The sequence below is a fragment of the Dendrobates tinctorius genome, unplaced genomic scaffold (assembly GCF_039654945.1).
Source record: "Dendrobates tinctorius isolate UK_male_01 unplaced genomic scaffold, ASM3965494v1 ptg000034l, whole genome shotgun sequence".
Classification (NCBI taxonomy): domain Eukaryota; kingdom Metazoa; phylum Chordata; class Amphibia; order Anura; family Dendrobatidae; genus Dendrobates; species Dendrobates tinctorius.
Genome location: NW_027361702.1, coordinates 5,242,379 through 5,265,310, shown reverse-complemented (window position 1 = coordinate 5,265,310; position 22,932 = coordinate 5,242,379). Strand labels below are relative to the sequence as shown.

The window sequence follows — 22,932 nt, the reverse complement described above, 5'->3', positions numbered from 1 at the left end:
CTCACTTGTGACATAATAAAGGTAAATGCTAGACTGTATGGGCTCCTTCCAGGTGTGATGTCAGCTCTGGGGGCGTGTCATACCGGGGGGGCGTGTTCTGACAGCAAAGGCAGGAAGAGAAGACGCCATTACACGTCTCTGCCGTCTGGTGCAGGGAGAGAAGCCTCCATTACATACTGTCTTAGCTGTCTCTATGGCGCCGGCGTCTGTGAGCAGTGTGGAGTTAGGTCAGCAGCGTCGGTGACAGGCAGGAGGGTTTAGTAACAGGTTGGTGTCTTAGATGTTTGGTTGATGGGGCTAACTAGTGGGATTTGGGGGCTTACCTGGGAGCTGTTGGGTTCCCGGAGGGGAGGGGGAATTAATGCACGCTGGTTGGGTCGGTGGGTTAATGCATGCTTACGGGCTCTATTTGGGTTCGGGGGGGGGGGGGGTGTTAATGCACGCTTTTGGGTAGGGGTTAATGCATGCTTACGGGGTCTGTTTAGGGTCTTGAGGGGTTAATGCTTGTGGGGTCTGCTTGGGCTCCCAGAGGGGTTAATGAATGCTTGCAAGGTCTATTTGGGGTCCGGGGGGTTTATGCATGCTTGTGGGGTCTGGTTGGGGGCTTGGGATATATAATGCATGCTTGTGGGGTCTGGTTGTACTTTGGGGGGGTTCTAATATATGCTTGTGGGGCCTGTTTGGGGCAGGGGTGATGGGGGTTAATGCACGCTTACGGGTCTGGTGGGGTCCGGGGAGGGTTAATGCATGCTTGTGGGGTCTGGCTGTACTTTTGGGGGGGGGTTAATGCATGCTTGTGGAGTGTTTGGGGCAGGGGGTTAATCCACGCTTACGGGTCTGGTGGGGTCCGGGGGGGTTAATGCATGCTTCTGGGGGGTGGTGGGGTTAATGCACGCTTGTGGGGTCTGGTTGTACGTTGGGGGGTACTAATGCATGCTTCTGGGGTCTGTTTGGGGCAGGGGTTAATGCACGCTTGAGGGGTCTGTTTGGGGCAGGGGGGTGGGGGTTAATGCACGCTCGTGGGGGTCTGGTTGTACTTGGGGGGGGGGGGGGGGGTTTACTAATGCATTTTTGTGGGGTCTGGTTGTACTTCGGGGGGTACTAATGCATGCATTTGAGGTCTGCTTTGGGCTCCCAGGGGGGTTATTGCACGCTTGCAGGGTATGTTTTGTCAGGGGGGTGGGGGTTAATGCACACTTGTGGGGTCTGCTTGGGCTCCCAGGGGTGTTAAGGCTGGCTTGTGGGGTCTGTTTGGTCGGGGGGGGTTAATGCACGCTTGTGGGGTCTGGTTGGGTCCTGGGGGGGTTAATGCACGTCTGAGGGGTCTGGTTGGGTCTCCAGGGGGGTGTTAATGCACGCTCCTGGGGTCTGGCTGGGTACAGGGTGTGTTAGTGCACGTTTGTGGTGTCTGGTAGTCCCGGGAGAGAGGGGTTAATGCACGTTTGTGGTGTCTGGTAGTCCCGGGAGAGAGGGGTTAATGCACGCTTGTGGTGTCTGGTAGTCCCGGGGGGGGGGGGGGGGTTAATGCACGCTTGTGGTGTCTGGTAGTCCCGGGAGAGGGGGGTTGATGATGCACGCTTGTGGTGTCTGGTAGTCCCGGGAGAGGGGGGTTGATGATGCACGCTTGTGGTGTCTGGTAGTCCCGGGAGAGGGGGGTTGATGATGCACGCTTGTGGTGTCTGGTAGTCCCGGGAGAGGGGGGTTGATGATGCACGCTTGTGGTGTCTGGTAGTCCCGGGAGAGGGGGGTTGATGATGCACGCTTGTGGTGTCTGGTAGTCCCGGGAGAGGGGGGTTGATGATGCACGCTTGTGGTGTCTGGTAGTCCCGGGAGAGGGGGGTTGATGATGCACGCTTGTGGGGTCTGGTAGTCCCGGGAGAGGGGGGTTGATGATGCACGCTTGTGGGGTCTGGTAGTCCCGGGAGAGGGGGGTTGATGATGCACGCTTGTGGGGTCTGGTAGTCCCGGGAGAGGGGGGTTGATGATGCACGCTTGTGGGGTCTGGTAGTCCCGGGAGAGGGGGGTTGATGATGCACGCTTGTGGTGTCTGGTAGTCCCGGGAGAGGGGGGTTGATGATGCACGCTTGTGGGGTCTGGTAGTCCCGGGAGAGGGGGGTTGATGATGCACGCTTGTGGGGTCTGGTAGTCCCGGGAGAGGGGGGTTGATGATGCACGCTTGTGGGGTCTGGTTGGGGGTTAATACACGCTTGTGGGCTCTGGTTGTATTTCGGGGGGGTACTAATGCATGCTTGTGGGGTCTGCTTGGGCTCCCAGGAGGGTTAATGCACGCTTGCCGTGTCTGGTTGGGTCCGGGGGGGGGTGTTAATGCACGCTTGCCGTGTCTGGTTGGGTCCCGGGGGGGTGTTAATGCACGCTCCTGGGGTCTGGCTGGGTACAGGGTGTGTTAGTGCACGTTTGTGGTGTCTGGTAGTCCCGGGAGAGAGGGGTTAATGCACGTTTGTGGTGTCTGGTAGTCCCGGGAGAGAGGGGTTAATGCACGCTTGTGGTGTCTGGTAGTCCCGGGGGGGGGGGGGGGGGTTAATGCACGCTTGTGGTGTCTGGTAGTCCCGGGAGAGGGGGGTTGATGATGCACGCTTGTGGTGTCTGGTAGTCCCGGGAGAGGGGGGTTGATGATGCACGCTTGTGGTGTCTGGTAGTCCCGGGAGAGGGGGGTTGATGATGCACGCTTGTGGTGTCTGGTAGTCCCGGGAGAGGGGGGTTGATGATGCACGCTTGTGGTGTCTGGTAGTCCCGGGAGAGGGGGGTTGATGATGCACGCTTGTGGTGTCTGGTAGTCCCGGGAGAGGGGGGTTGATGATGCACGCTTGTGGTGTCTGGTAGTCCCGGGAGAGGGGGGTTGATGATGCACGCTTGTGGTGTCTGGTAGTCCCGGGAGAGGGGGGTTGATGATGCACGCTTGTGGGGTCTGGTAGTCCCGGGAGAGGGGGGTTGATGATGCACGCTTGTGGGGTCTGGTAGTCCCGGGAGAGGGGGGTTGATGATGCACGCTTGTGGGGTCTGGTTGGGGGTTAATACACGCTTGTGGGCTCTGGTTGTATTTCGGGGGGGTACTAATGCATGCTTGTGGGGTCTGCTTGGGCTCCCAGGAGGGTTAATGCACGCTTGCCGTGTCTGGTTGGGTCCGGGGGGGGGTGTTAATGCACGCTTGCCGTGTCTGGTTGGGTCCCGGGGGGGTGTTAATGCACGCTTGCCGTGTCTGGTTGGGTCCTGGGGGGGGTTAATGCACGCTTGCCGTGTTTGGTTGGGTCCCGGGGGGTTAATGCACGCTTGCCGTGTTTGGTTGGGTCCCGGGGGGAGGTTAATGCACACGCAGGGTTGGGTAGTCCTGGGGGGGGTTAATGCACGATTGTGTGTTCTGTTTGGGTCCCGGGGGGGTTAATGCACGTTTTTGAGGTCTGGTTGGGCTCCCGGGGGATTAATGCACGCTTGCCGTGTTTGGTTGGGTCCCGGGGGGGTTAATGCACGCTTGCCGTGTTTGGTTGTGTCCCGGGGGGAGGTTAATGCACACGCAGGGTTGGGTAGTCCTGGGGGGGGGGGGTTAATGCTCGATTGTGTGTTCTGTTTGGGTCCCGGGGGGGTTAATGCACGTTTTTGAGGTCTGGTTGGGCTCCCGGGGGATTAATGCACGCTTATGGGTTCTGGTTGGATCTCAGGGGTGGTTAATGTACGCTTGTGGGTTCTGTTTGGATCTCCGGCTGGATTAATGCATGCATGTGGGGTCTGGGTGGGCTCCTTACTGTGGGGGGGGATTAGTGCACGTTTTTGTGGTTTGGTCGGGCTCCGGGGGGGGTTAATGCATGCTTTTGGGGTCTAGTTGGGCCCTGGGGGGGTTAATGCACGTTTGCGGGGTCTGAGTGGACCCTGCATTAACCCACCCCAGATCCCACAAGCGCGGAGGGTTTAATTCACACTTGTGTGTCTGGTTGGGCTCACGGGGAGGGGGTTAATGCATGCGTTTGTTGTCTGGTGGGCTCCTTGGGGGTCTAATGCAGGGCCCAACCAGACCTCTCAAGCGTGCATTAACCCTTCCCCGGGGCCCTACCAGACCCCACAAGCATGCGTTAATCGACCCCCAGAAGCCCAACCAGACCCCACGAGCTTGCATTATCCCTAGTAGGGCCCCCCGGGGACAAACAGACCCCACAAGCGTGCATTAACTCCTCCTGGTCAGGCTGGGATCTTGGGGCAGGGGGGATTTAATGCGCAATTGTGGTGTCTTGGGAACTTGATGCTAGGGCAACGGGGCCTGTCTGCATCTGTTGTGACTTGAAAGGGATGGATTGATTTTGGGGTAGGCGCTCGACTGGTAGGGCTTTTTGTTTGGGGAAGAGGTGCCATCTGGTGGGGGTTTATACTTTCGGGGGATGGACATCCAACAGGGGTTTATGATGGGGAAGCTGGACAACCAATGGGACTTAGGCTGGGAGGGGGTGGACGTCCGATGAGGTTTTATGTGGGGGGTGAATGTCCAATGATGGTTTTATGCTGGGAATGGCATCCAATAGGGGCTTAAGGGGGGTGGATGTCCGATAGGGGCTTAGGCTTAAGGGGGGTGGACGTCCGATGAAGGTTTATGCTGGGGGGGTGGACGTCCTATGGGGGTTTATGCCGGGGTGGACGTACGATGGGGGTTCATTCTGGGGGGTGGACGTCTGATAGGGTTTTATGCTTGGGGGCGTGTGGACGTCGGATGGGGGTCTTATGCTTGGGGGCGTGTGGACGTCGGATGGGGGGCTTATGCTTGGGGGCGTGTGGACGTCGGATGGGGGCTTATGCTTGGGGGCGTGTGGACGTCGGATGGGGGCTTATGCTTGGGGGCGTGTACACGTCGAATGGGGGCTTATGCTTGGGGGCGTGTGGACGTCCGATGGGGGCTTATGCTTGGGGGCGTGTGGACGTCCGATGGGGGCTTATGCTTGGGGGCGTGTGGACGTCCGATGGGGGCTTATGCTTGGGGGCGTGTGGACGTCCGATGGGGGCTTATGCTTGGGGGCGTGTGGACGTCCGATGGGGGCTTATGCTTGGGGGCGTGTGGACGTCCGATGGGGGCTTATGCTTGGGGGCGTGTGGACGTCCGATGGGGGCTTATGCTTGGGGGCGTGTGGACGTCCGATGGGGGCTTATGCTTGGGGGCGTGTGGACGTCCGATGGGGGCTTATGCTTGGGGGCGTGTGGACGTCCGATGGGGGCTTATGCTTGGGGGCGTGTGGACGTCCGATGGGGGCTTATGCTTGGGGGCGTGTGGACGTCCGATGGGGGCTTATGCTTGGGGGCGTGTGGACGTCCGATGGGGGCTTATGCTTGGGGGCGTGTGGACGTCCGATGGGGGCTTATGCTTGGGGGCGTGTGGACGTCCGATGGGGGCTTATGCTTGGGGGCGTGTGGACGTCCGATGGGGGCTTATGCTTGGGGGCGTGTGGACGTCCGATGGGGGCTTATGCTTGGGGGCGTGTGGACGTCCGATGGGGGCTTATGCTTGGGGGCGTGTGGACGTCCGATGGGGGCTTATGCTTGGGGGCGTGTGGACGTCCGATGGGGGCTTATGCTTGGGGGCGTGTGGACGTCCGATGGGGGCTTATGCTTGGGGGCGTGTGGACGTCCGATGGGGGCTTATGCTTGGGGGCGTGTGGACGTCCGATGGGGGCTTATGCTTGGGGGCGTGTGGACGTCCGATGGGGGCTTATGCTTGGGGGCGTGTGGACGTCCGATGGGGGCTTATGCTTGGGGGCGTGTGGACGTCCGATGGGGGCTTATGCTTGGGGGCGTGTGGACGTCCGATGGGGGCTTATGCTTGGGGGCGTGTGGACGTCCGATGGGGGCTTATGCTTGGGGGCGTGTGGACGTCCGATGGGGGCTTATGCTTGGGGGCGTGTGGACGTCCGATGGGGGCTTATGCTTGGGGGCGTGTGGACGTCCGATGGGGGCTTATGCTTGGGGGCGTGTGGACGTCCGATGGGGGCTTATGCTTGGGGGCGTGTGGACGTCCGATGGGGGCTTATGCTTGGGGGCGTGTGGACGTCCGATGGGGGCTTATGCTTGGGGGCGTGTGGACGTCCGATGGGGGCTTATGCTTGGGGGCGTGTGGACGTCCGATGGGGGCTTATGCTTGGGGGCGTGTGGACGTCCGATGGGGGCTTATGCTTGGGGGCGTGTGGACGTCCGATGGGGGCTTATGCTTGGGGGCGTGTGGACGTCCGATGGGGGCTTATGCTTGGGGGCGTGTGGACGTCCGATGGGGGCTTATGCTTGGGGGCGTGTGGACGTCCGATGGGGGCTTATGCTTGGGGGCGTGTGGACGTCCGATGGGGGCTTATGCTTGGGGGCGTGTGGACGTCCGATGGGGGCTTATGCTTGGGGGCGTGTGGACGTCCGATGGGGGCTTATGCTTGGGGGCGTGTGGACGTCCGATGGGGGCTTATGCTTGGGGGCGTGTGGACGTCCGATGGGGGCTTATGCTTGGGGGCGTGTGGACGTCCGATGGGGGCTTATGCTTGGGGGCGTGTGGACGTCCGATGGGGGCTTATGCTTGGGGGCGTGTGGACGTCCGATGGGGGCTTATGCTTGGGGGCGTGTGGACGTCCGATGGGGGCTTATGCTTGGGGGCGTGTGGACGTCCGATGGGGGCTTATGCTTGGGGGCGTGTGGACGTCCGATGGGGGCTTATGCTTGGGGGCGTGTGGACGTCCGATGGGGGCTTATGCTTGGGGGCGTGTGGACGTCCGATGGGGGCTTATGCTTGGGGGCGTGTGGACGTCCGATGGGGGCTTATGCTTGGGGGCGTGTGGACGTCCGATGGGGGCTTATGCTTGGGGGCGTGTGGACGTCCGATGGGGGCTTATGCTTGGGGGCGTGTGGACGTCCGATGGGGGCTTATGCTTGGGGGCGTGTGGACGTCCGATGGGGGCTTATGCTTGGGGGCGTGTGGACGTCCGATGGGGGCTTATGCTTGGGGGCGTGTGGACGTCCGATGGGGGCTTATGCTTGGGGGCGTGTGGACGTCCGATGGGGGCTTATGCTTGGGGGCGTGTGGACGTCCGATGGGGGCTTATGCTTGGGGGCGTGTGGACGTCCGATGGGGGCTTATGCTTGGGGGCGTGTGGACGTCCGATGGGGGCTTATGCTTGGGGGCGTGTGGACGTCCGATGGGGGCTTATGCTTGGGGGCGTGTGGACGTCCGATGGGGGCTTATGCTTGGGGGCGTGTGGACGTCCGATGGGGGCTTATGCTTGGGGGCGTGTGGACGTCCGATGGGGGCTTATGCTTGGGGGCGTGTGGACGTCCGATGGGGGCTTATGCTTGGGGGCGTGTGGACGTCCGATGGGGGCTTATGCTTGGGGGCGTGTGGACGTCCGATGGGGGCTTATGCTTGGGGGCGTGTGGACGTCCGATGGGGGCTTATGCTTGGGGGCGTGTGGACGTCCGATGGGGGCTTATGCTTGGGGGCGTGTGGACGTCCGATGGGGGCGTGGGGGCGTGTGGACGTGCGCTTGGGGGCGTGTGGACGTGCGCTTGGGGGCGTGTGGACGTGCGCGTGGGGGCGTGTGGACGTGCGCGTGGGGGCGTGTGGACGTGCGCGTGGGGGCGTGTGGACGTGCGCGTGGGGGCGTGTGGACGTGCGCGTGGGGGCGTGTGGACGTGCGCGTGGGGGCGTGTGGACGTGCGCGTGGGGGCGTGTGGACGTGCGCGTGGGGGCGTGTGGACGTGCGCGTGGGGGCGTGTGGACGTGCGCGTGGACGTCCGATGGGGGGCCTGTGCGCTTGGGGGGCGTGTGGACGTCCGATGGGGGGCCTGTGCGCTTGGGGGGCGTGTGGACGTCCGATGGGGGGCCTGTGCGCTTGGGGGGCGTGTGGACGTCCGATGGGGGGCCTGTGCGCTTGGGGGGCGTGTGGACGTCCGATGGGGGGCCTGTGCGCTTGGGGGGCGTGTGGACGTCCGATGGGGGGCCTGTGCGCTTGGGGGGCGTGTGGACGTCCGATGGGGGGCCTGTGCGCTTGGGGGGCGTGTGGACGTCCGATGGGGGGCCTGTGCGCTTGGGGGGCGTGTGGACGTCCGATGGGGGGCCTGTGCGCTTGGGGGGCGTGTGGACGTCCGATGGGGGGCCTGTGCGCTTGGGGGGCGTGTGGACGTCCGATGGGGGGCCTGTGCGCTTGGGGGGCGTGTGGACGTCCGATGGGGGGCCTGTGCGCTTGGGGGGCGTGTGGACGTCCGATGGGGGGCCTGTGCGCTTGGGGGGCGTGTGGACGTCCGATGGGGGGCCTGTGCGCTTGGGGGGCGTGTGGACGTCCGATGGGGGGCCTGTGCGCTTGGGGGGCGTGTGGACGTCCGATGGGGGGTTTTGCTTGGGGGTGGAGGGTGCATGATGGGGATTTATGCTTGGGGGAAGGGGGCATTTGGGCTTTGATGGGTTTATCCTGTGGGGTCCACTGATTAGTGTGAGGTGGAGGTTTATGATTGGACAGGGGGGGGTGGTTACCCTGTGTGGCCCTCTGGTTGGTGTGCGGGGTGGTTAATGCTTCATTGGGGCACACAAAAAGCTATGTTTGTATGCTGCTTATGCTAGGAGGGAACACTACTAACTGGCATGAAGCTAATCCGTTTTCGCTTAGTGTCAGTAGGAGGCAGACATGGGTCTGGACCACCCAGGCTGGTTTCTGCCTTAGGTCTTCATTTTTTTTTTATTAATGATTTCCCTTTTTTCTTTCAGATATGGCTTTTAAGGGCGACAGAGTCGAGTTATCACTCTGATCTCCCACCTAGAATTGTCACTACCATATCTTCTGTGGTCTACGAGGCAGGGCCTTAACACATCAAGAGTGTTTGCGGTTTTCCGGCGGACAGTCCTTGCCACTAATCCCCTACCCTCTCGCCCCCCAGAGCCAGATAGAGTAGGGAGGGAAGACAAATCCATTACCTGCCAGTCGCCTGAAAGTCTGTGTAAAGGTTAGGATTTGAAATCTTCAGGATAGGTATATCCTACCAGGCAGTGAGGGGGCTCCATTAAAAAAATGAAGGGACAAGACAAATATGTCCTAGTTTTCCCCTGAGCAATATGGACATCTCCTGGGGAAACCTTCCTATTCATGCGGCCTCCACGTTTGACAGAGGCTCCTGCGACCCTACTCTTAAAAATCCAGGCTCTTGTCTAGCCTCTGGTGGCTGGGCCACACCACCTGCGCCCTGAACAATCATGCACGCCATCTTTCTAGTGCTTCCTGCCCTCTACCTATCAGGGTAAGAGTACTTTTCTTCTGCAACAGAAGACTAAACTGCTTCCCAAGAGGTGCACAGTCCAATTGTGGTTTCGGAAATGTTCAGTCCAAAAAAGCAACCAACAGGACAACTCCCCTACCCGCCAGGAAAAGAAACATTCCTTCAGGCCCAACCCCCTCCTGGCGTCCACAAACCCATCAGCGCTGGTCTACTACGCCTGGATCTAGCAGACTCCCTTTGGCATGACAGGGCGTTCCCACCTTGGATGTCTTTCAGGGTTGGCTGCCATCTTCACTATTCAAGGCTGGTATTATGATATCTGGTCCTAGACACCGGAAGCAGGCCATGGGGGGGCCGAGCCACAGGCCCTTCAGTCATGCCCGCATGCACCAACATCATATTACAGTTGTACAATACATAGAAATGCATTGCATGAAACAAGCAAAATTTTTCAATGCAAAAAAACGCACTTTTATAAAATTAAAGGTTTCTATATATGTAAATGTTATTTAGCCAATATTTCTGTAAGTAAAAGTCTGAGATTTCTGTGGGAAATCTTAATTTGTTCCTCTTAAACTGGTTCTGAATGTAAATAAAACATTGCTCTGATTTAAGTCTCCATGTTGTAATTTAGCCTTTTATTTCATGCATGGACAAGCCCATTGATGCATCTGTGTAAGGCCCCTTTCACACTTCAGTTTTTTGCATCAGTCAAGATCTGCCAAAAGGACGGATGGCGCATCCGTTTTAGTACTGATGCCAACGGATGTCACCCGTCCGTTTTTTTGACAGATCCGACAAATGAAGAATTTTAAAGGAATCGCAGCCTGGAAAAGGAGAGAGAGAGATTTTTTTTTTTGTCCGGCAGCCAGAAAGAATTTCGGGTTAAGAGTGTCTGGAGGATCCCCCACAGAAAAAAACGTTGCAAGCTCCGTTTTGAAATCTTTGAGGATGGTGACGGACAGGAACTTTTGGCGGATCCGCAAAAAAACGGATGCAACGGACGTCAATCCGTCACAATCCGCCAATAATGGAAGTCGATGGGGAAAAAAACGGATCCTCAAAAGAAAATTGCGGATCCGTTTTTTTTCAATACCTGGCGGATTGTGACTGATTGTAAAAAAACTGAAGTGTGAAAGAGGCCTAACACATGGAAGGTACTGTAATAACTGGGTTAAGCTAGTCTCACACCAACATATCTACACGCAGTGCACGGCGCCCCCTCCCGTCATCTACTATCGCACATCGCTGCATGCCATCTGCGCACCCTATCTTGAGCATAGGGTGCGCAGACTGCGCTAGTAGGATTTTGCGTGCGCTGTGCTCTTTTGACGGTGCGCCGAGCGCCCCAAAATGCAACATGATGCGCTCGGCGCACCGTCAAAAGGGCGCAGCGCACGCAAAATCCTACTAGCACACAGTCTGCGCACCCTATGCTAAAGGTAGGGTGCGCAGATCGCATGCAGTGATGTGCGATAGTAGGAGATGACCGGAGGAGGCGGGGATTAGTGGCGCCGTGCGCTGCATGTAGATACACTAGTGTGAAACTAGCCTTAGACAGGTAAACCACTTTTGAGAGTAAAGTTCACTTGTACAAGCTGCATAGATGTAAGCCTGCCTAAAGGGAACATGTCACCAGGATTCCCCATAAAAAACAATACAAACTGGTGTGCATGGAGCGTGTAAGCGCACGTTCACACTGGCCAGTGAACAGAAAAAAAAAAAAACATGACTGAATACCCTGCAGTAAATGGCATAGTGCATGAAAATAATATAGGGGATTTAGTTAACACGTTCTTTATTAAAAAAAAAAAAAAGCCAAAGCCATCCCACCACTTCACTGTGCCGTAATTGGGACAGTCCTAACTAATAAAAACCTTACCGCTTTGAACTGTGACTTGCATGTGGATAAGGACTGAGAAGGATTAGCCCCAAATAGTGGACACAGGAATGGGAAACCACATCAATATATAAAGGGTTTTAATATTAGTTATCACTGTCCCAATTAGGGTCACTGTGAGGTGGTAGGATGGCTTATGGCTTCTGCATTTTTTTTTTAAATCGAGCGTGTTAACCAAGTACCTTATATTTTCATGCATTATTGCTGTCTACTACAGGGTATTCAATCATTGTTTATGCGCCCCCCCCCCGTATAAAGTACTACCACCACCTGTATGTCGCCATATACAGCATTCTAGAATGCTGTGTACATAGTACGACCACTACCTGTATACCCTCTATATACAGCATTTTATAAAGCACGTCCACTATCTGAATGCCCTTATATATACACAACATTCTAGAGTGCCAATCTGCATAAAAAAAATTTTTTTTTCTTATTAGATTTGCCCTTGGGGCAGCCCCATCCAATGGGCTTCGCTAGTCTTAATCCGGTGCCTCCTCCTATCCTTCTTTGAGTCGACGACGCGTCCTAAGTCCATCCACACAGTGTCTTCCATCGCGGTTCGGTGCAGACTTCTCTTTGTACTTTGCTTTGTGATCGGCAGGGCAGAGACGTGTTCCTGCACAGAAGTGTCATGGGGGAGGTTGTGTTGATGTAGGATGCATTATCCACAGGAAAAGGAGGACTGTACTGGAAGAAGAACTGACAAACATAATACCAGACCGCCCTGTAGGTGAGTATAAGATGTTCACATTTGCCTCAGACCACACGTGAGGACGTTTCGAGACCGTGCCTCAGACCACACGTGAGGACGTTTCGAGACCGTGCCTCAGACCACACGTGAGGACATTTCGAGACCGTGCCTCAGACCACACGTGAGGACGTTTCGAGACCGTGCCTCAGACCACACGTGAGGACGTTTCGAGACTACCCGCCAGACATCAGACCACATGGGAGAACATTCCTACGTTGTGCCTGCCATGCCTCAAAGTGGCACAGAAAGCAGAGTAGAAAGTTGGTCATTGTATTTTAACCCCTTCATGACCAAGCCTATTTTGACCTTAATGACCAGGCCATTTTTTGCAATTATGACCAGTGTCCCTTTATGAGGTAATAACTCTGGAACACTTCCAACAGATCCTAGTGGATTCTGAGATTATTTTTTCATGACATATTGGGCTTCATATTAGTGGTAAATTTAGGTCGATAATTTTTGCGTTTATTTGTGATAAAATCAGAAATTTGGAGAAAATTTTGCAAATTTTGAATTTTTATTCTGTTAAACCAGAGACTTATGACACAAAATAGTTACAAAATAACATTTCCCACATGTCTACTTTACATCAGCACAATTTTGGAAACAAATTTTTTTTTGTTAGGAAGTTAAAAGGGTTAAAAGTTGAACAGTGATTTCTCAATTTTACAACAAAATTTACAAAAAAAAAAATTTTTTTAGGGACCACCTCACATTTGAAGTCACTTTGAGGGGTCTATATGGCAGAAAACACCCAAAAGTGACACCATTCTAAAAACTGCACCCCTCAAGCTACTCAAAGCTACATTCAGGAAGATTAGTAACTCTTCAGGTGCTTCACAGGAACTAAACCAACGTGGAAGGAAAAAATGGACATTAATTTTTCCAACAAAAATTTTCTTTTAGCATCAATTTTTTCATTTTCACATGGGCAACAGGATAAAATGGATCCTAAAATTTGTTGGGCAATTTCTCCTGAGTGCACAGATACCTCATATGTGGTCATAAACCACTGTTTTGGTGCATAGAAGGGAAGGAGCGCCATTTGACTTTTTGAATGGAAAATTAGCTCCAATCGTTATTGGACGCCATGTCACGTTTGGAGAGCCCCTGTGTGCCTAAACAGTGAAAACCCCCTACAAGTAACACCATTTTGGAAACTAGACCCCTTAAAGAACGTATCTAGATGTCTAGTGAGCACTTTGAAACCCCAAGTGCTTTACAAAAGTTTATAACAGCAGTGAAAATAAAAAATCTTTTTTTCCTCAAAAATGATTTTTTATCACGCTATTTTTTATTTTCCTAAGGGTAATAGGAGAAATTAGCCCCCCAAAGTTGTTGTGCAATTTGTCCTGAGTACGCTGATACCCCATATGTTGGGGTAAACCACTGTTTGGGCACACGTCGGGGCCTGGAAGGGGGTGAGCACCGTTTGACTTTTGGAACGCAAAACTGGCTGGAATCAATGGTGGCACCATGGCGTGTTTGGAGACCCCCTGTGATGTGCCTAAACAGTGGAAACCCCTCAATTCTAACTCCAGCCCTAATCCCAATACACCCCTAACCACAACCCTAACCCCAACCCACCCCTAATCCCAACCCTAACCACAAGCCTAACCCCAACACACCCCTAACCCTAATTCTAACACTAATTCCATCCGAAACTCTAGTTGCACCCTAACCCTAATTCCAACCCTAACCCTAATTTCAACCCTATTTCCAACCCTAACCCTAATGGAAAAATAAAAATGTTCTTTATTTCATTATATGTGGCTACCTATGGGGGTGATAAAGGGGGGGTTTATTTACTTTTTATTTTACTTTGATCGCTGTTAAAGTTTATCACAGTGATCAAAATGAATGAATGAAATCTGCAGCCGCAGATTCTGGTGGGCGCACTGCGCATGCGCCCGCCATTTTCTAAGATGGCGGTGCCCATGATCCGGGACCGCGGGACACCGGGAGCAGCACTCGGAAAGGTACCAGGGGGTGGGAGAGGAGGTGATCGGAAGGCGGGGGGAGCAGATGATGACAGCGGCAGCCGATCGCTGCTGTCATTCAGCGGCGGGGGGCAGATCAACCCCGTTAACCGTGTGGGGGAGTCAGATTGGTGTCTTCAGCCATGTTCGATGCTACTGCAGCATCGGCCATGGCTGGTTTGTAATATTTCATCAAATTTCATTGGTGAAATATTACTATCGCTCTGATTGGCTGTTTCACTTTTAACAGCCAATCAGAGCGATCGTAGCCACGTGGGGGCGAAGCCACCCCCCCCCTGGTGAAGTACAAAGCCCCCTGTATCTGCGGGTCGGGTGACCTTTCATTGACCCCGGGCACCCGACCCGCAGGGAGGCTTTAAATCCATGACACAGCATACAGTCATGTGTTAAAGTTTGGGCACCCCTATTAATGTTAACCTTTTTTCTTTATAACAATTTTAGTTTTTGCAACAGCTATTTCAGTTTCATATATCTAATAACTGATGGACTCAGTTATATTTCTGGATTCAAATGAGCTTTATTGTACTAACAGAAAATGTGCAATCTGCATTTTAACAAAATTTGACCGGTGCAAAAGTATGGGCACCTCAACATAAAAGTGACATTAATATTTCGTAGAGCCTCCTTTTGCAAAAATAACAGCCTCTAGTCTCTTCTTGTAGCTATTAATGAGATCCTGGATGAAGGTATTTGTGACCATTCCTGCTTACAAAACAATTCCAGTTCAGTTAAGTTTGATGGTCGCCGAGCATGGACAGCCCGCTTCAAATCATCCCACAGATGTTCAATGATATTCCGGTCAGGGGACTGGGATGGCCATTCCAGAAAATTGTATTTGTTCCTCTGCATGAATGCCTGAGTAGAATTGGAGCGGTGTTTTGGATCATTGTCTTGCTAAAATATCCATCCCCTGCGTAACTTCAACTTCGTCACTGATTCTTGCACATTATTGTCAAGAATCTGCTGATGCTGAGTTGAATCCATTCGACCCTCAACTTTAACAAGATTCCCGGTGCCGGCATTGGCCACACAGCCCCAAAGCATGATGGAACCTCCACCAAATTTTACTGTGGGTAGCAAGTGTTTTTCTTGGAATGCTGTGTTATTTAGCCTCCATGCATAACGCCTTTTTGTATGACCAAACAACTCAATCTTTCTTTCATCAGTCCACAGGACCTTCTTCCAAAATGTAACTGGCTTGTCCAAATGTGCTTTTGCATACCTCAGGCGACTCTGTTTGTGGCGTGCTTGCAGAAACGGCTTCTTTCGCATCACTCTGCCATACAGCTTCTCCTTGAGCAAAGTGCGCTGTATTGTTGACCGATGCACAGTGACACCATCTGCAGCAAGATGATGCTGCAGGTCTTTGGAGGTGGTCTGTGGATTGTCCTTGACTGTTCTCACCATTCTTCTCTGCCTTTCTGATATTTTTCTTGGCCTGCCACTTCTGGGCTTAACAAGAACTGTACCTGTGTTCTTCCATTTCCTTGCTATGTTCCTCACAGTGGAAACTGACAGGTTAAATCTCTGAGACAACTTTTTGTATCCTTCCCCTGAAAAGCTATGTTGAATAATCTTTGTTTTCAGATCATTTGAGAGTTGTTTTGAGTCGCCCATGATGCCACTCTTCATAGGAGACTCAAATAGGAGAACTACTTGCAAGTGGCCACCTTAAATACCTTTTCTCATGATTTGATACACCTGGCTATGAAGTTCAAAGCTCAATGAGGTTACAAAACCAATTTAGTGCTTCAGGAAATCAGTAAAAAGTAGTTAGGAGTGTTCAAATCAAGAAAATGATAAGGGTGCCCATACTTTTGCACCGGTCAAATTTTGTTTAAATGCAGATTGCACATTTTCTGTTAGTACAATAAACCTCATTTGAATCCAGAAATATAACCGAGTCCATCAGTTATTAGATATAAGAAACTGAAATAGCTGCTGCAAAAACCAAAATTGTTAAAAAGAAAAAAGGTTAACATTAATAGGGGTGCCCAAACTTTAACATATGACTGTATGCGTCATTGGTCGGATTGGCACCAACTTTCATGACGCATACGCTGCCACTGGTCGGGAAGGGGTTAAGTCATTACTTGTAGGTGGTCATTACTGTATATACAGGAGATCTTCATATAAAGATCTGTGTGGCCCGGTAGTGTACAGTGATGTGAAATACTTTTTGCCCACCCCTCCTGGTTTTTTACTCTCTTGCATGTTTGTCATACTTAAATGTTTCAGAGCAACAAACAAATTAAAATATTTGACAGCACAAGTAAACACAAAATTCAATTTGTAAATGAAGGTCTTTATTATTTATTGGGAAGAAAATACAGGGCCCTGTGTGAAAGTTATTGCCTCATACTTTTTTTTTTTAACTGTGGTTTGTCACATCTTCGAAAAGCAAAGTTCAGTTTCCGTAGCCCTACCCAGGCCTGATTACTGCCACACCTATCCTCAATCAAAAAATCACTTAAATAGGACCTGCCTGAGGCTGGTTTCACACTTGCGTTTTTTTTGCGGGATTTTAGCGCTAAAAAACGCATGCATTTTTTTTTCCTATACTTTGCATGGGATGCGCTTATGTGCACATACACATGCGTTTGTATGCGTTTTTCCGCGCATGCGTTTTTTTGCGGTATGCGCTCGGGCGCACAAAATGCATCCTGTTGCATTTTTTGGGCGTCCGACTTGCCTCAAAAAAACGCATGCGCGCGCAATGCGTTTTTTTACAGCAGGACACCCATTATAAGTCTATGGGTGCGCATATGTGCGCATTGGCATGCTTATGTATGCGTTTTTTTGAGCATGCGTTTTTTTTTTTACCATTAGTTTGACAATGGAATTTAGGGGTTTGGGTTAGAGTTAGGGTCAGTTAAGGGGGTTTAGGGTCAGGGTTAGGGTTAGTATGGTTTGGTTAAGGGTTAGGGTCAGGGTTAGGGTTAGTATGGTTTGGTTTAGGGTCAGGGGCCACCTAATGTTGAAAAAAAACGCAAACGCGGTAAAAACGCATACAAACACATAAAAACGCTGCGTTTTTTTCATGCATGCTCATAAAAATGCTTGAAAAAAAACGCAGCATTTGTATGCGTTTGTATGCGTTTTTTCAATGCGTTTTTTTGCGGGAAAAACGCGCTGCAAAAAAAAGCAAGTGTGAAATTAGCCTGACAAAGTGAAGTAGACAAAAAGATCCTCAAAAAGTAGACATCATGCTGCGATCCGAAGAAATGCATGAACAAATGAGATGGAAAGTAATTCAGATCTATCAGTCTGGAGAAGGTTATAAAGCCATTTCTAAAGCTTTGATATTCCAGCGAACCACCGTGAGACCCATTATCCACAAATGGAGAAAACATGGTACAGTGGTGAAACTTCCCAGGAGTGGTCTGGTCATTAAAGTTAAAAAATACTGGGGGGATGAAAAGGTTATTGAAATTGGCATTTTTTAAAGTTTATTTTATATGAAAAAAATATTTTCTTCAACTGTACAATATAGGAACATAGAGATACATAGTACATAGCAATGCATCTCTGTACTTATATCCTCTGCTTCTGAACTCACAACCTGCAGTACAGCTCACTATTAACAAATGTTGCAATATTTTTTCAGTGTGGGCGGGAGATCACTGACAGAGCTGTTACCTGTGGGCATTATTTTTCATGATTTTAATGTTTTGAATAAAGTTTTTAGTTTATTTCTATTTTTTAATGGTGATGCAGAGTTTTTTTTCTCTCTTTATTTATACTCCATTCCGATATCATCACTGATACAATTGTGCTCAAAAGTTTACATACCGCCGTAGAACTTTTGCTTTCTTGGCCTTTTTTCAGAGAATATGAATGATAACATCAAAACTTTTTGGTGGTCAGAGTGGTCAGCTTTACCATCTGAGAAAATAAAGAACCTTATCCATAACTACCACAAACGACTTCAAGTAGTCAATTGATATTAGAGGGGGCTATACATGGTATTACAAAAAATGTGGTATGTAAACTATGATCAGGGTGATTTGGATGTTTTGGGTTGTCATAATTAAAAAAAGAGAAAAAACAGTAGTATGACAATAAATGGCTTCACCCAAACACTAACCATGAGTGGAGAAAACATCAAGACTTTATCATTCATATTCTCTGAAAAAAGGCCAAGAAAGCAATAATTCTGCCAGGCTATGTAAACTTTTGAGCACAACTATACACTTGACAGGCCCATACATTCTGATATCATCACTAATATATACCTGTCAGGGGCTCATACAATCTGTATCTACAATAATATATACCAGACAGGAGCCCGCACAGTCTGTATCTACAATAATATAGACCTGACAGGAGCCTGTAAAGTCTATATCTACAATAATACATACCTGACAGAAGCCCATGCAGTCTATATCTACAATAATATATACCTGACAGGAGCCATACAGTCTATATCTACAGTAATATATACCTGACAGGAGCCCATACAGTCTATATCTACAATAATATATACCTGACAGGATCCCATACAGTCTATATCTACAATAATATATGCCTGACAGGAGCCCGTACAGTCTGTATCTACAATAATATATACCTGACAGGGGCCTGTACTGTCTGTATCTACAATAATATAATCCTGACAGGAGCCCGTACAGTCTATATCTACAATAATATATACCTGACAGGAGCCCGTACAGTCTATATCTACAATAATATATACCTGACAGGAGCCCATACTGTCTATATACAATAATATAAACCTGACAGGAGCCCGTACAGTCTATATCAACAATAATATATGCCTGAGAGTAGCCCATACAGTCTATATCTACAATAACATTTACCTGACAGGAGCCATGCAGTCTGTATCTACAATAATATATACCTGACAGGACCCCTTACAGTCTATATCTACAATAATATATACCTGACAGGAGCACATACAGTTTATATGTAAAATAATATATACCTGACAGGAGCACGTACAGTTTATATCTGCAATAATATATACCTGACAGGAGCCCATACAGTCTGTATCTACAATAATATATACCTGACAGGAGCCCGTACAGTCTGTATCTACAATAATATATACCTGACAGGAGCCCATACAGTCCATATCTACAATAATATATACCTGACAGGAGCCCGTACAGTCTGTATCTACAATAATATATATCTGACAGGAGCCGGTACAGTCTGTATCTACAATAATATATACCTGACAGGAGCCCGTACAGTCTATATCAACAATACTATATACCTGACAGCAGCCCGTACAGTCTGTATCTACAATACTATATACCTGACAGGAGCCCGTACAGTCTGTATCTACAATAATATATATCTGACAGGAGCCGGTACAGTCTGTATCTACAATAATATATACCTGACAGGAGCCCGTACAGTCTATATCAACAATACTATATACCTGACAGCAGCCCGTACAGTCTGTATCTACAATACTATATACCTGACAGGAGCCCGTACAGTCTGTATCTACAATAATATATACCTGACAGGAGCCGGTACAGTCTGTATCTACAATAATATATACCTGACAGGAGCCCGTACTGTCTATATCTACAATAATATATACCTGACAGCAGCCCGTACAGTCTGTATCTACAATAATATACACCTGACAGGAGCCCGTACAGTCTATATCTACAATAATATAAACCTGACAGGAGCCCGTACTGTCTGTATCTACAATAATATAAACCTGACAGGAGACCGTACAGTCTATATCAACAATAATATATGCCTGAGAGGAGCCCATACAGTCTATATCTACAATAACATTTACCTGACAGGAGCCATGCAGTCTGTATCTACAATAATATATACCTGACAGGACCCCTTACAGTCTATATCTACAATAATATATACCTGACAGGAGCACATACAGTTTATATGTAAAATAATATATACCTGACAGGAGCACGTACAGTTTATATCTACAATAATATATACCTGACAGGAGCCCATACAGTCTGTATCTACAATAATATGTACCTGACAGGAGCCCATACAGTCCATATCTACAATAATATATACCTGACAGGAGCCCGTACAGTCTAAATATACAATAATATATACCTGACAGAAGCCCATACAGTCCATATCTACAATAATATACACCTGACAGGAGCCCGTACAGTCTGTATCTACAATAATATATATCTGACAGGAGCCGGTACAGTCTGTATCTACAATAATATATACCTGACAGGAGCCCGTACAGTCTATATCAACAATAATATATGCCTGAGAGGAGCCCATACAGTCTATATCTACAATAACATTTACCTGACAGGAGCCATGCAGTCTGTATCTACAATAATATATACCTGACAGGACCCCTTACAGTCTATATCTACAATAATATATACCTGACAAGAGCCCGTACTGTCTATATCTAAAATAATATATACCTGACAGGAGCCCGTACAGTCTGTATCTACAATAATATATACCTGACAGGAGCCCGTACAGTCTGTATCTACAATATATACCTGACAGGAGCCCGTACAGTCTGTATCTACAGTAATATATACCTGACAGGAGCCCGTACAGTCTATATCTACAATAATATATACCTGACAGGAGCCCATACAGTCTATATCTACAATAATATATACTTGACAGGAGCCCGTACAGTCTATATCTACAATAATATATACCTGACAGGAGCCCGTACAGTCTGTATCTACAATAATATATACCTGACAGGAGCCCGTACTGTCTATATCTACAATAATATAAACCTGACAGGAGCCCGTACAGTCCATATCTACAATAATATATACCTGACAGGAGCACGTACAGTTTATATCTACAATAATATATACCTGACAGGAGCCCATACAGTCTGTATCTACAATAATATATATCTGACAGGAGCCATACAGTCTGTATCTACAATAATATATACCTGACAGAAGCCCGTACAGTCTGTATCTACAATAATATATACCAGACAGGAGCCCGTACAGTCTATATCTACAATAATATATGCCTGAGAGGAGCCCATACAGTCTATATCTACAATAATATATACCTGACAGGAGCCCGTACAGTCTATATCTACAATAATATATACCTGACAGGAGCCCGTACAGTCTGTATCTACAATAATATATACCTGACAGGAGCCCATACAGTTTAGATCTACAATAATATATACCTGACAGGAGCCCGTACAGTCTGTATCTACAATAATATATACCTGACAGGAGCCCGTACAGTCTGAATCTACAATAATATATACCTGACAGGAGCCTGTACTGTCTGTATCTACAATAATATATACCTGACAGGAGCCCATACAGTCTGTATCTACAATAATATACACCTGACAGGAGCCCGTACAGTCTATATCTACAATAATATATACCTGACAGGAGCACATACAGTTTATATCTAAAATAATATATACCTGACAGGAGCCCGTACAGTCTGTATCTACAATAATATATACCTGACAGGAGCCCGTACAGTCCATATCTACAATAAAATATACCTGACAGGAGCCATACAGTCTGTATCTACAATAATATATACCTGACAGGAGCACGTACAGTTTATATCTACAATAATATATACCTGACAGGAGCCCGTACAGTCTGTATCTTCAATAATATATACCTGACAGGAGCCCATACAGTCTATATCTACAATAATATATACCTGACAGGAGCCCGTACAGTCTATATCTACAATAATATATACCTGATAGGAGCCCGTACAGTCTATATCTACAATAATATATACCTGACAGGAGCCCATACAGTCTATATCTACAATAATATATACCTGACAGAAGCCCGTACAGTCTGTATCTGCAATAATATATACCAGTCAGGAGCCCGTACAGTCTATATCTACAATAATATATACCTGACAGGAGCCCGTACAGTCTATATCTACAATAATATATACCTGATAGGAGTCCGTACAGTCTATATCTACAGTAATATAAACCTGACAGGAGCCCATACAGTCTATATCTACAATAATATATACCAGTCAGGAGACCGTACAGTCTATATCTACAATAATATATACCTGACAGGAGCCCGTACAGTCCATATCTACAATAATATATACCTGACAGGAGCACGTACAGTTTATATCTACAATAATATATACCTGACAGGAGCCCATACAGTCTGTATCTACAATAATATATATCTGACAGGAGCCATACAGTCTGTATCTACAATAATATATACCTGACAGAAGCCCGTACAGTCTGTATCTACAATAATATATACCAGACAGGAGCCCGTACAGTCTATATCTACAATAATATATGCCTGAGAGGAGCCCATACAGTCTATATCTACAATAATATATACCTGACAGGAGCCCATACAGTCTATATCTACAATAATATATACCTGACAGGAGCCCGTACTGTCTATGTCTACAGTAATATATACCTGACAGCAGCCCGTACAGTCTGTATCTACAATAATATATACCTGACAGGAGCCCATACAGTTTATATCTACAATAATATATACCTGACAGGAGCCCGTACTGTCTATATCTACAATAATATATACCTGACAGGAGCCCGTACAGTCTGTATCTACAATAATATATACCTGACAGGAGCACGTACAGTCTGAATCTACAATAATATATACCTGACAGGAGCCTGTACTGTCTGTATCTACAATAATATATACCTGACAGGAGCCAATACAGTGTATATCTACAATAATATATACCTGACAGGAGCCCGTACTGTCTGTATCTACAATAATATATACCTGACAGGAGCCCATACAGTCTATATCTACAATAATATATACCTGACAGGAACCCGTACAGTCTATATCTACAATAATATATACCTGACTGGAGCCCGTACAGTCTGTATCTACAATAATATAAACCTGACAGGAGCCCGTACAGTCCATATCTACAATAATATAAACCTGACAGGAGCCCATACAGTCTGTATCTACAATAATATATACCTGACAGGACCCCTTACAGTCTATATCTACAATAATATATACCTGACAGGAGCCCGTACAGTCTATATCTACAAT

General features: G+C 49.0%; 1 long non-coding RNA gene across 1 annotated transcript; it reads left to right on the top strand.

Moving 5' to 3' along the window:
- Positions 1-6: 6 nt before the first annotated feature.
- On the top strand, positions 7-9,850 carry LOC141087500 (uncharacterized). The gene is made up of 2 exons (XR_012231678.1): positions 7-267; positions 8,726-9,850. It is a non-coding gene; the product is annotated as an uncharacterized lncRNA (long non-coding RNA).
- The last annotated feature ends 13,082 nt before the right edge of the window (positions 9,851-22,932 follow it).